The sequence below is a fragment of the Hyaena hyaena genome, unplaced genomic scaffold, assembly GCF_003009895.1.
Source record: "Hyaena hyaena isolate Hyena2069 unplaced genomic scaffold, ASM300989v1 scaffold_210, whole genome shotgun sequence".
Classification (NCBI taxonomy): Eukaryota; Metazoa; Chordata; class Mammalia; order Carnivora; family Hyaenidae; genus Hyaena; species Hyaena hyaena.
Genome location: NW_024080841.1, coordinates 1,225,265 through 1,240,038, shown reverse-complemented (window position 1 = coordinate 1,240,038; position 14,774 = coordinate 1,225,265). Strand labels below are relative to the sequence as shown.

At 39.6% G+C, this 14,774-nt stretch overlaps 1 pseudogene; it reads left to right on the top strand.

The window, feature by feature from the left end:
* The first annotated feature begins 7,290 nt into the window (after positions 1 to 7,290).
* LOC120238459 lies at positions 7,291 to 12,530 on the top strand (annotated as a pseudogene).
* The last annotated feature ends 2,244 nt before the right edge of the window (positions 12,531 to 14,774 follow it).

The following is a 14,774-nucleotide window of genomic DNA, read 5'->3' as shown; positions in this document are numbered from 1 at the left end:
GATCTGAGTATACTTTGGCTAATGGCAATAGGCTCACTGTGGGGTCAGAGCAAGAAATAAGAGCCTGAGGTGAAATCCCTGTCTTCTCCCTGCTTAGCTATGGCCCCAAAAGGCAGAAAACTCTATCTAAAATGGATGACAGTGTGAGGCCACCAGGCCTTCAGACACAGCTGGCACAAGAACTCTTTAGCCATCCAGCCCCAGTTTTCAGCTGACCAAGAGGAGGCTGTACATCTTATTAGAGTTCCAGAGCTCTGCTAAAGAGGCCCAAGGGTCAAGGGTTCAAAAGCCTCTGGTGTCTAGGATGATGTGCTCTGTTTTACAGCCTGAAAAATTCTCATCCACAAACCACCCTAGATGACACCATTTAAAACCTTAACCAAAAGCAGTGTGGAGGTTCCTCAAAAAGTTAAAAATAGAACTACCCTACAACGCAACAATAGAACTACTATGAATTCACCCAAGGGATACAGGAGAGCTGATGCATTGGGGCACATGTACCCCAATGTTTATAGCACTTTCAATAGTAGCCAAATTATGGAAAGAGCCAAAATGTCCATCAACTGATGAATGGATCAAGAAGATGTGGTTTACATATACAAATGGAATGCTACTCCGCAATGAGAGAATGAAGTCATGCCATTTGCAACAACGTGGATAGAAGTGGAAGGTATCATGCTGAGTGAAATAAGTCAGTCAGAGAAGGACAGATACCATATGTTTTCATTCATATGTGGATCTTGAGAAATTTAACAGAAGACCATGGGAGAAGGGAAGGGGAAAATAATAGCTACAAACAGAGAGGGAGGGAGGCAAACCACAAAAGACTCTTAAATACAGAGAACAAACTAAGGGTAGACAGGGGAGTGAGGGAGAAGGAAAGTGGGTGATAGGCATTGAGGAGGGCACTTGTTGGGATGAGTACTGGGAATTGTATATAAGCCAATTTGACAATAAATTACCTTAAAAATAAATACATAAATAAATATTTTAAAAATACAAAAAACAAACAAACAAACACCTTAACTATTGGGACCCCTGGCTCATTCAGTCAGTGGCACTCTTGGCTTCTGATCTTAGCATTGTGGGTTTGGGCCCCATACTGGGCATATATATTACTTTAAAAATAAATAAATAAAATTATTTTTAAAACCCCCTAACCATAATCATCAGGGACTTTAAGAGTTAGGAGCTAAGGTGATGTGAAAATCTAATATATCCTTTTCCAACTTTATCTAAAAGGGGATATTCTGGCAATGGACTTTATGACTTTATTTCAGACTTCTCCCCTCCCCCAAAACAAAACCACTATCCTACTTGTGATTACTAAAAAAAAAGAAGTGTGTTCCTCCTCCACCACTGTCCCCCTCCAACATGTGTACCAGCTGCTGCCTCTTTGATCATCAAGGAAACCATGTCTCTCCATAGAAGAGCCACTTCTAGCAGCTTCTGACTCTAGTAGCTTCTTTATATTTTTATTTTGTAGAATGCTACTTAAAGACCTCAAAAAAAAATTCCACCAGAGGAATTTGCCAGAGGGCAAAATTTACTTCAGAGATTTTCTACTTCTATAGCTGCTGAGATAGCACTCCTAACGGGTAAAGGCTGATCTAGTTACCATAATAGTTAAATACAATTCCCAGCAACCTTGGAGGCACCTGGGTGGTCCAGTTGGTTAGGCATCTGACTTCAGCTCAGGTCATGATCTCGCAGTTTATGAGTTTGAGCCCCACATCAAGCTCTGTGCTGTCAGCATGGAGCCCGCTTCAGATCCTCTGTCTCCCTCTCTCTGCCCCTTCTCCACTCTCTGTCTCTCAAAAATATGCATATGTTAAAAAAAATTTCCCAGCAACCTCTACCTTACCACAACAGTTAGGAGCCAGTCTGTACTGAGATAAAATATCTACACTTTAAAGACTATGTCAACAGGCAGAGAGAAACTCTAAGTGGTAGCTTCCATCTGATCCCCCTCTTGTTGCTAAAATCCTGGCCCATGCTAAAGAGCAGGCGACCTCTGCTAGGGACACTTCTGAATAACAAAAATATTCTGCCCCATCACTTGTATCCCAGCACCCCTCTTCCATATGCCTCCACTGTGTGCTGACCACCAAGATCCTATCCTCTGCTTTATACCCCAGTGTCAACCTCGGTGAACCAAGATTGAGATGATGTCATGGGCTTCCAAGGACATCAAAGCTTGATCCAATCAATGCTTGGTTCACTAGTAGGAGAGTGGATGAAAGAACAATTATGAAATTTTACTTCTTACCTTGGAGACAGATTATAACAGGTCACATAAAGCCAAAGGAACAGAGGAAGTAAAAGGAAACACATCCTACACTGTCTCTTTAAATGTGTCTAACTTGCCTATGCATTGCTCCAGAGAGGACAAAGGAAAGCATGTAACTGGCCCTCACATACCTGCTCATGACATTTATATAGATCTTCCTCATTGCTTTGGATTGTTATTCAAACACATTAAGTACCACACCATGTCCATTGTCCCCCACCACACACGCACACACACACACACACACACACATACACACACACACCTTCAGGTCATACAGACTTAAAAAGACTAAGCTGGCTTCTGTTCTCGGTCCTAAGCCTTTCCACTAAGGTAGGAAATTGAGAATATAGAATTTTAGGACTATTCTGAGTGTGTGAGCAAGGTTCTTCCTGTTCAGTTCAATACCTTAGATTCAAAGTAACTTTGTGCCATCTCTGACTGTGGATTCCAGGAAAGACCCACACTGCAGAGCTAATATCCTCATATCCAGGAAGGCTAAGTTTTCTTATGGCAGCAATTAACATCCATCTGTGTTCTTCTATTAATGTGGATCCAGTGTGTAGGTAAGGACTTGGCAGAGTGACAGGATATCTCTGTCTGGGAAGTAAAAGTAATTTATTAAGAAGACATAAAGGGAGACAGACAGGTGTTCTTTGAATTAATGGTAAGAAAGCTGTCTGGAGGTTTTATTTAGTAATATTATTTTAAGTAAGCTGGTTTGGGAGGTTTCTAATTTTTCAGAGGATGACCTCCAAATTTAGCCTCAAGTCATGAAGTAGAAGTTAACCCTACAAGAAGCTTTTAAAGACTTCTCAAGTTCCTGCCTGGGTTCAATGATCTCTCCCCATTGTGAACTTTAACAAACTTACAGAAGTGCTGCTGCCCTGCCATCAAGCAAGCCATTTCTACAGCGACTGATAACTCATTCTTGATCTGGCCCAAATTTCTTATCACGCTTTACAGTCATTGATCCATGGAAAACAAGTAAGAAGGCAAAGCATACAATGTGGGTTATTTGCCAAGTGGGCGACTGCTCCACCAGGCATGCATTAGGTGATACATGTCAGTACTGGACATGCTTTTAGCATTTAAATCTGGCGCATTATGCCTGGGTGGTTCAGTTGGTTAAGCGTCCAACTTCAGCTCAGGTCATGATCTCACGGTTTGTGGATTCGAGCCCCACATAGGGCTCTGTGCTGACAGCCAGCTCAGAGCCTGGAGCCTGCTTCAGATTTCTGTGTCTCCTTCTCTCTCTGACCCTCCCTGCTCACGCTCTCTCTCTCTCTCTCTCTCTCAGAAATAAATAAAACATTAATAAATAAATAAATCTGGCCCATTAATCCAGTAGCTAAGACATCAAGCAACTCTCCTTAGGGCCACCCTCCACATTGGGTCATCACTGTTTGGTCACTTTCCCCTGGAATCCCTCGTTAAGCCCTTAAATAGGATGATGCAATTTTACACCAAAACCACTAAACACAATTTCCATAGGATACATTTCACATAATACAGGGAACTCATGTATTTTACTGTCTGAATATGGCTGGATGGAAATGAGACTCTTCTTAAGCAAGATTTTTAAATTTTAGGGCATATTAGCAAAAATCATGCTAAGGATGAGATCATCCACATGAACTAGAAGAAAAAGGAAAAATAACCAGGAAGCCAGACTTATGAGATGGCAAATTGGTTCACATCTGTTCAACTTGGCAGACGTAACTTTACACTATCCCAAGGCTGGCACTCGGTATAGCCAAAGACGATCATTGATTGAATGAGCCTAAATCACCAGCTAGATCTTGGACAAAAAACCTCTTATTCCTTTGGGCTGTATACCTCCAACTCCACTGTTATTGCCACATAAGCCTTGGCCCTGCCTTGAACCAGCTTTCACAATCCTGGCCATGACTTTGGATCCTCCCAATGACTACCTTGCATCTCTGGCCTGACAAGGAATCCACAGACTACCTGTTTCAAGCACCCTCCTACTTTGACTATGTTCCCAGGCTTCTTTTTCCAATACCACCTTTAACTCTGGAGCTCCCTTATGGCTCAGCCCAACAGCAACTACCTATTGGAATTGGAAAGGCACTGGAGAGGTCTCCCTCCTCATTACCTACTTCTCTATGGAAGCTTTCCCGACATGTTCATGTAGAATTGGCAACTCCTTCCTTTCTGCTCCTACTGGATCCTTTTTGTAAACATTTTTGAATTAATTAAATTACTTATGTGGCTTTTTCCCCTACTCAACTTCTTAATGGCAGATACTAAGCATCATTTAACCTCTTTATTTCTCCACTGTCTTGTACAAAACATTCATTCATGGCACATTGTAAGTCATAATAAATGCTTGATAAATTAATTAATTAAAGTTTTCATAATATAGTCATTTTTTCCCCAACACCAAGCTGAAATTCTGTTAGCACTTGAATCATTTTCACTGAAATCACCCCCAAAGTTACTGCTATGTCTATTATTCATGGGAGATATCACATCCACTTATAGGAATGTCATATGAACTTTCAAAGTTTTCCCACTCAACGTAAGAATATTGAGTTTAAATAGCATATTTTTATTTATGTGGTTTTTGAGATGATTTGTTATAACTGACATTATGGACTTACTGTGCCCCAGGCACTGTTCTCAGTGCTTATATTTATTAACTCTATAAATCATTTTTACAACCCCATGAAGTAGGTACTATTGTTATCTTGAAGAAACTAAATCTATGATGGTTAAGAAACTTTTTCAAGTTGATAAAGCTACCAAGTGACAGAACCAGCAATCAAACTAGTACCTGATTCCAGAGCCCCATTCTTAACCCATAACATAGTTTGCCTCCAAGAATAATCTGTTCATCTACCCAAAACAACAGACAATGAACATGCACCTTCAGACTATAATGAGAAAAGCAGAGACCCTGAAAAGCAAAGTTATGGAGTGTGAAGGCAAAACCTAAAGCCTAAATGCATAAACCCAAGCAGATTTCAGTGTCTCTGTTCCCTTTCTTTTTATGCCTATCCTTGAGTTTGTTTTCTTATTTTTCCTCTTTACTCTAGTTGATTTGTCTTATATTATTCTCATGGATACCTGACACAAGAAATATACAGGAGAATGGGAAGTCACATGAATTTAAGGTAAAGATATAAATTGAGGAGAAGGATACTGAGAACTGCCAGTCCCTGACTATCCCCCTTACAGTCCTTACCCTCTCACATTTTTTTTTTTAAACTTAAGGTTTGCCCTACTCTGAAATTCTATGGTGATCTTTCAGGTTTGATTTTTGCTATGGCATGCATTCACATTTTTTTAATGTTTATTTTTGAGAGAGAGAGACAGACAGAGTGTGAGCAGGGGAGGGGCAGAAGGAGAGGGAAACACAGAATTCCAAGCAGGTCCCAGGTTCTGAGCTGTCAGCACAGAGCTCAACGTGGGAATCAAACTCGATAACTGTGAGATCGTGACCTGAGCCGAAGTTGGATGCCTGACTGACTGAACCACTCAGGAACCTCGACCCCCTAACATTTTCAATAGCATTACCCTGCAACTCACAGAAGAAGAAAAAAAAGAATGGCCAATAAATATATGAAAAGATATTCAACTTCATTAGTAATGAGGCAAACAAAAAATTAGAATGTCAATGAGATACCATTATATATCCACCAGATTGACAAAAATTTAACTCTGATAACACTAACTATGGGGAAATACGAACTTACAACCCCTGCTGGTGAGCATCTACATTAACATAACCACAGAGAGTAATTTGGTAATATCTAGTGAAGTTGAAGATTTATGATACACTGAGCCCAGGAATTCTGCTTCTACTTATATCCCAAGAGAAACTCTCCCACAGGCATATTCAAGGATGTTACTGTGTTGTAAGAGGAAAAAATGAGATACATAAGTATACAGTAATAAGAGAATACATAAATACATTCATGTATATCCAAATGATGGACTACTATGTACCAGAGAAGTCAATAAACTTGATATGTCAATATAGACAGATTTCAAAAGCAAAATGTTCAGTGAGAAAAGCAAGACAGGGGATGAGATGCCATGCAGTATAATAACGTTTACATACACTTTGAAAACATACAACAATTCTAAATATTTGTCATAGATATGTCCATATAAAGCATAAGCGTAAAAATAAGCACAGGAAGGATATATTAACATTGGAATAACGGGTACTTCTACAATGGGAGAGGTAAACAGGACTAGTTAAGAAAACAAAGAGAACCATATGCTTCATATTTTTTCTTTTAAAAGATGGTCTAAAGCGTATATGACAAAATAATAAAATTATGATATTTACTTTATTTTTTATTTAAAAAAATTTTTTAATGTTTTATTTATTTCTAGGAGAGAGAGAGAGACAGCGTGAGCAGGGGTGGGTCAGAGAGAGAGGGAGTGACAGACTCTGAAACAGGCTCCAGGCTCTGAGCTGGCAGTCAGCACAGAGCCCGACGTGGGGCTTGAACCGACGAACCGCGAGATCATGACCCAAGCGAAAGTCGGACGCTTAACTGACTAAGCCACCCAGGTGCCCCAATATTTACTTTATTTTTTAAATTGTGGCATAGTTTATTTTACTTTTTAATGTTTATTTATTTATTTTTGAGAGAAAGAGAAAGAGCATAAGTGAGGGAGGGGCAAAGACAGAGTGGGAGACACAGGACCTGAAGCAAGTTCTGGGTTCAGCTGTCGATACGGAACCCGATACAGGGCTCAAACCCACAAATCGTGAGATCATAACATGAGCCAAAGTTGGATGCTTAACTGACTGGGCCACTCAGGTGCCCCTAAAACTTGTGAGTTTTAGGTAGTCATTGTTCAGATGTTTGTAATGTTTCCCTATTTGTTTTTCTGTGTATTTAAAATATTTCACTGAGAAAGCAAACACTTCCCTATGCTAACTAGTTTCAAAGGGGTTAAACATAGACTCTAATAAGAGAAGCTGCAATTAACGGCAAAGAAGCTTGAGGACATAAATGGACCCAGACAGCGCCAATGCTCCAGAGACTGTGAACTATTGCCAAAGCTTAGCTATGCATCACCTAGAGGAGAGGGTGGTTCCTCTTCAAGGCCAGGCACGGTGATTTCCCAGCAAGAAAGAGAGTTTGGACCTGTCAGACAACCTCTTATTTCTCTTGTCAGGTAGAGTTTCTATGACTCACATTCTAATAGTGCTTGTCTTTGGTAAATCTTGCCACCCACACTGGCATGAGACTAACAATATTAAAGAAAACTCAATTTCCAGTGAAATATGGTATGTACAGACTACAAAACAAAATTCCTTAAGCCAGCCAGACCACATCCTTTTGGTGCAAGATTCTTATTTCCTTCATGGTCTTTTCTTCCATCCAGAATCTTTTTATTAACAGATTTCTAAAATATATCTCTTGAGGACTTGGGAGCCAACTCGAAGAGCTGTCCTGAAGAGGAGATGATTTTAGGATGAATAAGGGTAATATCAATGGGAGGTCTGAAGACATCAATAATGTTTAAATTCATTAGTTCATTATCACACACACATGTGGGCACTTGCGTGCTTGTGCACACACACACACACACACACATGCACACACACTCTCTGAGAGCTGTTGGTCACCTTGAAGATGCTATCCATTTAGAAAACTAGGAAGCAAAAGGATAGAATTCTTTAACCTGCCTTTCGTATAGGAACTTTATACTACATAATCAAATAATAGATGAGACAAAGTTTCTCTTTATAAATGATTTCCAATAAATAAATGAAGAAGAAAAGCGAGAATAGGAATAGTACCTTTTGCAACCCCTAAAGAACTAAATCAATCCAAACATTAAGTGTGTAGAGTGGCTCAGGGCACAAAAGAGAGACAGTCAGACATTATGTGCCTCCTAATGAAGAATATATCACCAACTGTGAAATGATCCTGCTAAACCAATTAAGTCTGAATCTGACTAGTCCTCAAGATCCAAATACCATTTTACAGGAATAAGAGGACAGAGGCACATGTTAAAAGGGGAATATAATCAACAAATCCAGACCGTGGGCAATCCTCATGTTTCTAGAACAAATAATTGCAAAGAGAAAAATAAGAGATATGAAGAGGACACTTGTAATTTAAAAGACTCAAAAAGCAAACCTTAAAACAACAAAAAAAGGCAAAACTATAGAATACATTTTCAAGTATAGCACACTTGGGTTATAAAACTGTTAGGAAAAATAAGGAAGTAAATATCATAAAGTTAAGATAGTGCTTCGTCACGAGGGAAGGATGAGTTGAGATGGGGACAGAACATGTGTAGGAAAATCTCTGTTTTCTGACACGAATGGTGATTTCAGGAACATTAGCCTTAGAATTTGCTAAGCTATATGAACCATTGGTTAAAGACAGAAAACCTGTAAAACACAAATATTGCAATATAACAGGATAATGGGGAGAAAAAACTATAATAATACCAATTTGCCTCGTGTAGAACATCAAGAGATCTGTAAATTGCATGATTCTTATCAAAAGCTTTGAAGGTACATCAAATAATTATAAAAACAGTGTTAAAATGAGAGAATATAGCGGAAATTATTTTCTCTTTGGCTGGAATGTAATTTACTTTGCTGGATGTAAATACTATTCATACCAAGCTGTGTGTTATTTACCAAGAAAAGTCTGAAACCTTGCCTCCTATCCTGTCATTAAGAAAGAAATAAAATGATAGGAGCACCTGAGTGGCTCAGCCAGTTAGGCAGCCAGCTCTTGGTTTGCTCAGGTCATGATCTCATGGTTTGTGGATTCAAGCCCTGCATCAGGCTCCTCACTGGCAGTGCAGAGCCTGCTTGGGATTCTTTCTCACTCCCTCTCTCTGCCTCACCTCTCCTCTCTCTTTCTCTCTCAAAATAAATAAACTTAAAAAAAAGAAACAAAACATTAAAAGATAAAAACAAATCTGTTACGTTAAGCTGCAAAAAAGCAACAATTCGACACATCAGGTCATGAGAAGAATATGAACTGTTTTTGACGCTATAGAACAAAATTAAATTTCATTTCCACACTTTAGTATACACTTGGTCTGAAAGCCAAACATTGTATATGTCACATCCTAATTTATTAGTTGAAAAATCATACTTACTACAGAATTAAAAGTAAATTAAGCAGCGTGCATTCATTGTTAATTGGGGAATAGTCAAGATTTGTCTCTGTATATTACTGACATTAAAATAAACTTCATAATATGATAGCTATATAATTTTGCTTCAGTTCACTCAATTACAATATACCATAAAAATGATTAAAAATATAAATCCAAAAAGGCTTTGCAAGATTACATATTTCTATGAAAGGGGTTCTAGAATTTCTTTTTTAAATGCTGAGGGAGGAAGAATCTGGCAAATGCTGGTCTACAGAATAATAACTCCCCTCTTAACTTGTGTATAGAATCTTTCATAATCGGATCCCATTTGCCCTTTACCTTCTTCCTATTCCAGCTATTTTATCCCCACAAATTTCTTGGGCCCAAAAACCTCTCTGACATTAAATGTCATACTATTTTCCAAATCTGCCCAATCTCTCCACAGCTTTGATTTGCATATGCTCTTTCCTGACGTTTTTCTCTAATTGCTACTATCAAGCTCCTATCCATATATTGGGTCCCAGTACAAATGTCTGCTTTTGCTGAGTCTCTCCTCTGTGGACCCTCAACTTGTGTCTTGACTTCTGTTACTGCAAATATAGCACCATACTGTAATTGAAGATTTGGAACATCTGTCTCTGCCCAGGATTGTCAGGTAAAACACAGAGTAACCAGTTAAATTTGAATTTCAGCTAAGGAACAAATAATATTTTAGTAGAAGTATAGCCCATGCAATATTTAGGACATACTTATGCTAAAAATTTTTATTTGTTGTTTGCCTGAAATTCAAATGTAACTTGGCCCCCTATATTTTTATTTACTAAGTCTGGCAACACTAGTCTCCATCATAAGATCATAAAGTTAAAAACTATGTTTTCTGGGATGCCTGGGTGGCTCAGTCAGTTAAGCACCTGACTTCAACTCAGGTCATGATCTCACAGTTCATGAGTTCGAGCCCTGCGTCGGGCTCTGTGCTGACAGCTCTGAGCCTGGAGCCTGCTACAGATTCTGTGTCTCCCTCTCTCTCTGTTCTCCCCTGCTCATGTTCTGTCTCTCTCTCTCTCTGTCTGTCTCTCAAAAGTAAATAAACATTAAAAAAAATTTTTTTAGGGGTGCCTGGGTGGCTTAGTTGGTTAAGCGTCCGACTTTCACTTAGGTCATGATCTCGTGGTTCGTGGGTTCTAGCCCCGCGTTGGGCTCTGTGCTGACTGCCAGCTCAGAGCCTGGAGCCTGTTTCAGTCTGTGACTCCCTCTCTCTCTGACCCTCCCCTGCTCACGCTGTCTCTCTCTCTCTCTCTCCTAGAAATACATTTAAAAAAACATTAAAATAATTTTTTTTAAACCCTATACTTTCTTATGTCGCCATCTTGGGGGGTATGTGTGTGTGTGTATGCATATGTGTACGTGTGTGTACACATGTGTATGATTGTCTACATTCTAGATGGATACAAAAGAAACTACTAATAATGGTTATCTCTGAGAAGAAGCAGTGACTTTCTCTTCTGTACTATTTAACCTTCTATCATTAACATATATTAATATTGCAATAAGAACTCATTTTTTTAAAAAGATCACAAGCAACTTGAGAGGAGGGATAATTATTCTTCTTTATATCCTCATAATGGTTGGCATATTTCCATACTTTTCAGCAAATGTGAGTGGAATAAATGAACGATTTAAGTGGGACTCTTATGAGAGCACTTTGTGAACTCTGCGCTGCCATTTGTTGAGCAAATACCTATCGAGCATTTACAGTGGCCCATGCACTGTTCTAACAGCGGCAATAAAGCCCTTTTAAATATGCACTAACAATCTAATATTGCAGCTTTTAAATAATGCTTTCCAGGCTTTTGACTAATGGATTTTCAGGAGGTCATACCATTGGGTACAGTCTCTGATTATATGGTTTCATTTTCCTTGTTGACCACAAACCAGACAGAGACACACTCTTGTGGAGTTCACATCCTAGTGGACATAGACAAATGATAAGAAAGTAAACAAATATAGGGGTGCCTGGGTGGCTAAGTTTGTTAAGCATCAGACTCTTGATTTTGGCTCCAGTCATGATCTCATGGTTCGTGGGTTTGAGCCTAGCATCTGGCTCTGTGCTGATAGCTCTTCGTTGAGGGTGGAACCTGCTTGGCATTCTCTGTCTCCCTCTATCTCTGCCCTTCCCTACTTGTTTTCTCTCACTCTCTCTGTCAAAATAAACTTTTTAAAATCTTTTAAAACAAAAGAAAGTAAACAAATATATAAATAAGATAATTTCCCATATAGAGTAAAGTGACGAAAAATGAAAAAGGAAAAAAACGAAGGCTTCTCTGAGGAGGTGTCATTTGAGATGAGATCTCACTGATGAGGAGTCTCAAGACAATTCGAAGGAAGAACTTCAAAGAAAATGCAAAGCAAGTCAAGGATAGGGAGGAGGAACAAGCTAGTAGTGTTTGAGACACAGAAAAAAGGCCCCAAGCTGCAAATCAAAACAGTGCCAGGGCTTCACAAAAGAAGATATATGCATATGAAGACGTGCTATCATTAGCATGCAGATAAATGTAAATTAAGACCACAACTGATATCTCTACATACCCCACTAGAGCAATGAAAAATTTTAATTCTGGGGGTGACCTTGCATCTTCAGGACAGAGACAGGAAGTCTCTGGAGGCTGTGTGTCCTGTGCGGTGCCCGAGGAGGCCGAGCTCTGTTGCTATGAATCTCAGTGGTCAGACCTGGCTCTGGTCTCAGCATTTCTCCAGGACCCACCTGCCCCAGGATGCTGTAGAATACAGCATATTCACCTGTCTCCTGACCGCCATTAGGGTTTGGACCCCGCGTCTCTCCACTAGACTGGTGAGAGGGTTGGCAGTGTTTTGCTCCTGGGCTTAATTCCAGCTGCTTATTTGAATCCTGGTTCTGTAATGGATTGTACCCTGGCTGCAGCCTTACTCTCCATTGTCACTGGGGCCTTGGACAACCAGTTACTATGTTCGAGGAAATGCTTTGCAGAAAGCTGCCCAGGCAGGGCTTGGGGCCCTCTGGGCTCTCATCTTTGCTGGGCTTTGTTATCTGAACAGTCATGATGTAGGCACCTGCAAAGCTGTTGCCGCACTGTGGGAGCTCTAACCTTTTTGACTTAACACCTTAAGAACTGATTGTACACATCTTTGCCTCTGCTCTGTCATACAATTCAACTCACAATACAGAGGCAATAACAGGTACGTCCAATGGTGAGACAAACCTCCTAATCACCTGGTTATATTTAGAATTTAGTCTTTGGGGAAAAGGTTCGAGACAAATTGTATCTAAGAAATTTGGAGACTGGGTTCCTTATGCTGGTGAGTTTATGGGGTTGTCTCTCAGCTTCTCACAAGACTCACAGGATAACTAAACAGGATATGTGAAATTTTTGCCTTTAACTTATCAAACTCTTAAAGGGAATTCAGCTTTATTACTGTCAATATGGGATCAAACTGTATTTGTCCTGGAGATGACAGAGATAGGGAAAGACTGTTAATTCATAAGTAAAGACTTGGCAGAAAATCAGTGTTTAATTTTTTTTTAAATGTTTTATTTATTTCTAGGAGAGAGAGAGAGAGAGACCGCGTGAGCAGGGAAGGGTCAGAGAGAGAGGGAGTCACAGACTGTGAAACAGGCTCTAGGCTCTGAGCTGGCAGTCAGCACAGAGCCCGACACGGGGCTCGAACCTACGAACCGCGAGATCATGACCCAAGCGAAAGTCGGACGCTTAACCGACTAAGCCACCCAGGCGCCCCTAGTGTTTAATTTTTTTAAACGTTTTTGGAAAAAAAATTTTTTGAGAGAGAGAAACAGAGTGTGAGTGGGGGAGGGGCAGAGAGAGAGGGAGACACAGAATCCGAAGCAGGTTCTAGGCTCTGAGCTGTCAGCACAGAGCCCGACATGGGGCTTGAGCCCATGAACCATGAGATCATGACCTGAGCAGGAGTCGGACGCTCAACCGACTGAGCCACCCAGGCGCCCCAAAATATTACAGATTCTAAACCGAGATTTAATCCTAAAATGTGGTTATTTTACTTGTCCTAAAATAATCTGTCTACAAATATAAAACTATTAAGTAAAAAATTGTTATTTTCACACTCTAGGAATATTTAATGTGAAAATGTTTTCTATGAAAAGAAAGTTTTTTAAAAAATAAAATGTTATATGGTACCCTTGGTGGCTCAGTCGGTTAGCATTTGACTTTGGCTCAGGTCGTGAATTTGCAGTTTGGTGAGTTCTAGCTCTACGTCGGGCTGTGTGCTGATAGATCAGAGCCTGAAGCCTGCTTAGGATTCTGTCTCTCCCTCTCTCTCTGACCCTTTCCCACTGTACGTGCGCTCTCTCTCTCTCTCAAAATTAAACACTAAAAATTGTTTAATAAAAAATAAAATAAAATGCTATATAAGAAAAATTTTTTTAAAATTTAAAACTCTGACAATATCATGTTGGTGAGAATGTAGAAGAATTGAAAATTCTCATACCAGCTGCTAGGAATATAAAATAGTACAACCACTACAAAAATAATTCAGCAGTTTTCTTATAAAGTTAAACACATATTTACCATTATATCATGTATATTTGTGTATACGTGCATGTATATGTATGTGTATATTCATATTTCATCTCAAAGAGAAATGAAAATACATGTCCACACAAAAACTGCCCACAAAATGTTCATATAAGCTTTACTTATGGTAGCAAAACACTGGCAACAGCCCAAATTTCCAACAGCAAATGAATGGAGCAACTAATTGTGGTATATCTGCACGGTGGAATACAACACATCAAAAGGGACAAAACTGACACACACAACGACACAGAGCAATCTCAAGAACATTCTACAATGCCCAATAAGCTAGACACCAAACAGAACGTACTGCATGATTCCATTTATATGAAACTTTGGAACAGGCAAAGCTAGTCTATAGTCATAGCAATATAGTACTTGGGACAAAAGTAAAGGAGGGATGGGGGAATTAGCTGTACAGAGCATGAAGGAGCTTTTTGAAGTGATGGAAATATTCTCTACCTTGATTGTGGTGATAGTGATAGCAGTATGGACATTTGTCAAAACCCAGCAAACTTGGGTTCAATATGGGTATATTTTATTATATGTGAATTATAGTTTAATAAAGTTGACATTTTAAAATGTGCTACAAGAAACTATGTATTAAAAGTGCTGAGGGGTGCTGGGTGGCTCAGTCAGTTAAACATTCGGCTCTTGGTTTCAGCTCAGGTCATGATTTCATGTTTCACAAGTTTGAGTCCTGCATTGGGCTCTGTGCTGATGGTGTGGAGCCTGGTTGGGATTCTCTCTATCTCTCTCTCTCTCTCTCTCTCTCTCTTTCT